Here is a 3,962-nt window from a genome sequence, read left to right as displayed (position 1 = left end):
CTTTCTTGGTCTGGGAAGCTCTTTATTTAACCATCTATTTTTGAATTATGGCCTTACTGGATATTGTAATCTGGTCTCAGATCCTTGCTTTCCATTACCTTAAATACTTCATGTCATTCCCTTCTGGCCTGTAGAGTTTCTGATGAGAAACCAGGTGTCAGCCACATGGGAACTCCATTGTGGGAAACACATTTCTTTTCTCTTGCTGCCTTGAAGATTCTCTCTTAGTTTTTAATTTTTGGCACTTTAATTATGATTTATCTGGGCATGGCCCTATTTGAGTTCTTCGTGTTCGGGGTTCTCTGTGGCTCCTGCACTTGTGTGACATTTTCCTTTACCAAGTTAGGGTAGTTTTCTGCCATTGTTTCTTCAGACACCTTCTCTATGCCTTTCTCTCTTTCTGCCTCTTTGGGCACAACTGCTATTCTAATATTGTTACATTCAGGTAGTCTCACAACTCCCTTAACCTTTCCCCCTGTTTTTTAATTGTTTTTTTTCTGGTTTTCAGATTGAGTGATATTTTCTCTCTGACTAATAATTCACTGACTCGATCCTCAGCTTCCCCTAATATGCTGTGTATTTCTTCCAATGTGTTCTTTATTAGTGTTATGTCATTTTTCTATCTAGAGATGTTCTTTTTTCATAGTTACTATATCTTTTTTCATGCCATTGAGCATTTTTACCATGATTGCTCTGAACTCTGATTCAGATAAATTTCTTATCTCTACTTCAATTTTCTCTTCTCCTGAGAATTCTGAAGTTCTTTCATTTTGGGGTTGTTTCTTTGTTTCCTCATTTTGGTTTTCTATGTGAGTTTGTGATGATGAGTTATGTAGATCCTCTACACCTCTCAGTCTCTCATGCAGGACAGTGTTAAAGGTGTTTCTGACTAATTAGGTCTGGCAAAGAATCAAAGCCTCCAGAGACCGCCTCTGGCTACACACTGGTAGTATTCTGACTTGAATTGACCCTGCAGGCAGTCATCCTCAGGTGAGAGTGTTTTTCAGCATGGTGGGGCAGTGGCTTCTGCCTGGAGACCAATTGTCATTCTTAATCTCTTAAGTGGCCTAACAGCAAAGTTTTTTACAGTAGAGTGTGTCAAATGTCTTACCCTCAAATGTCTATGTGGGAATGATGTCCTCTTCCACATGAGGGAATGACTCCTCCCAGGAGTCTTGGGGCATCTATCATCTGAACTGGAGGATCTTACAGAGGTTTATATGAGAGCTATGGTCAGTGTCCAGATATATTGTGTGTGACAGGACTGGATTTAATAGGTGTTTAACTCTAATTTTACTTCCATTTGCCACAGGGAGTACTATATGCAGTATGGGTTTTGTATTATCTGGGAAGTCTTGTATTCTTTTCTTAGTAGCTCATTTGGAACAGTCCAAATCTTTCAGGGGTGAGTGATCACACTCATTTATTTTCCTTATTAAAGAAATGAAGTGCAACATTTTCTTTTTTGTTGTTTCTCACCTGAGGATATATCTCCATTGATCTTGGGAGAGTGGGACGGAGGGACTGGCGCTGAGAGAGCTACATCAATGTGAGAGAGATACTTTGATGGGTTTCCTCATGCACAATCCCCAACCAGGGCCAGGGATAGACCCTACAAATCAGGCACATGCCCTTCACCTGGAATCAAATCTGGGATCCTGCAGTGCCAAGACCGGTGTTCGACCCACTAAGGCACACCAGCCAGGCGGGTATTTAATAATTTTTTTAATCAGAAGGAGCATTTGACAGTGTGAAGCATAAGAATAATAAGAAGGTCAGAATTTCAGCCTATTTACAGAAAATTTGCCTTTATATGTATTCATAGTCAATTAGTTAAATTAAAACATTATTCTTCAGCTGTATTTTAAATAATTGTAAGCTCCCTTGCCTACCTCAGCGTTACTAACATATTTTTAGCACAGGCATATAAAAGCATAGGTTTTCTAAATATTTAAGGCTTCACTAGGGTCATGTCATACTGACATAAAATTATTTGTTAAGATGTTAAAGTATTGTTATTTGGTCACTGACTTTACAGGATGCTCAGGTGGTGCACCGCCAACACGAGGGCCCCCTCTGACTTATGGTGGAAGGAGTCGCTGGGATGATTATTACAGCCACACACAAGATGGGTGGTTGGGGGGCATAGCAATTACTGCAACAGCCAATGGGACACCTCTGTAAGAGGCCATGAGCGTGGTGCTTGTGGGGATCATAGGATTCACCATCTACGCAAGAGAGAGTGAATCATGCAGTGCAGTAGCTCAACTTATTGGGATCCTCAAGGGCTGTCAGGGGGGAAGCCCCTGTGATGGATGAAATAGACACTGAACTTAAAAATAATGCTGTTATGGACGGCATTTTATTTGTAAAGATATTGTCGTCTGTATTTAAGAATGAATAGAAGCAAATGGTGGGTTTGGGGAAGAAGCAAGATTTTAGATCCCTTTATGAAATTTCTGCATAGGATGCAAAGTTTGAATTCTTCAAGGTTATTTCATAAGTGTTGATTTTAATTACAATATAATTTAACTGTTTAATATGAAGGTCTGTATTGTTAAAAATTTCAGAATAAAGTTTTTCACAAAATGGGATTTCTTGTTGGATTTTACTACAAACAGCAATGTGTATGGATGATGAGTTGCACTTTTGCCTCTATATTTCTCAATGTGTCTTATATTTGACCAATAAGTGCATACCAGTGTTTTAACTGAACTGTATACAAAATGAAGCAGTGGTTACTTCTTCATGACATGCTTCCCTGTTTTCCAGTTAGGGAGGGTAATCAAATTACATATTCTTGGAAAACCTAAATGGAAAAAAGGATTGAAGAACCTCCAACAATGCTGCAAAACAATTGTTTACCTCATTCCTGTGGCATTTTGCATGTCCTTAACCTTTGAAGTAATAGTACAAGTAGGAAAAAAAATTACATATGGAATTATATGAATGTTTGAAAAAATCTAAATGTAAGCATTCTTTTGCTTATTGAAATGACATCAGCACCTTTATGAATTGGGAATAATAAGTTGAAAAGTATTTGCCACTTAATCCAAACAGCTTTCCTGACTATACTACTGAATGAAATGAACAAAAGTGCCCCTAGATTGATATATGTATTTTTCTGTATAATTGCTCATGCACTTTCTCTTCAAATTTTGACATTTAATATATGCTCTCCCAAACATCAAGTTATCTTGAATCCTCAGTATTTTTATTAGTGAATATAAACAAACATCATGAATGGGAAACGTTTTAAAAACTGTTGGACTGTTGAGTGTATAATTATCAACAAGCCTTCCAACTTCAATTTTAAAAATCTCCCCCAAAATGTGTGGTAAAGTTATTTTTACTGGAATACTGTATGTGAAATTAATTGAAAATTTTGGAAGCTAGGAACTGAACTTTTTAAGGACTTTAAAGTCTAGCCTGTCAGACTGGGGGATGGTAGGGGAACAAGCCCTGGTCAGTTTGGCTCAGTGAGCCCCTTTTTCATTGCCAGCTGGTATGCTCCTGGATTGGTGAAATACTTAATAAAGCCATTTGGACGCCACATTTACTCAGCTTAATTTTACCACTGTAGGTTTGTATTGATAACGTATTATGGTGCAGAGAAATACAACAAGACAAACAATACAAAACTTCCCAGCATGAAATAGATCACTTTATATACAATCCCATGGGGAAGTGGACTAGAAAGGAAGATTAAATGAGAAAGGAACAGCATAAAAATCCTGACCGTGACAAAGAGCTCCTTCTTGTATTTCTAAACGGATATTCGGGGTATCAAAACCCTAAGCTATTTACATACTTTTAGACATATTTATTTTCATTGATTTCACAGAGGAAGGGTAAGGGAGAAATAGTCAGAGCCATCAATGGTGAGAGAGAATCATTGATTGGCTGCCTCCTACAAGACATCTACTGGGCTAAGAGCCCACAACATGGGCATGTCCCGGCCT

Source organism: Myotis brandtii, unplaced genomic scaffold (genome assembly GCF_000412655.1).
Source record: "Myotis brandtii unplaced genomic scaffold, ASM41265v1 scaffold1497, whole genome shotgun sequence".
NCBI classification, from domain to species: domain Eukaryota; kingdom Metazoa; phylum Chordata; class Mammalia; order Chiroptera; family Vespertilionidae; genus Myotis; species Myotis brandtii.
The sequence above is the reverse complement of the archived record's forward strand: the minus strand, read 5'-3'. Positions refer to the sequence as shown.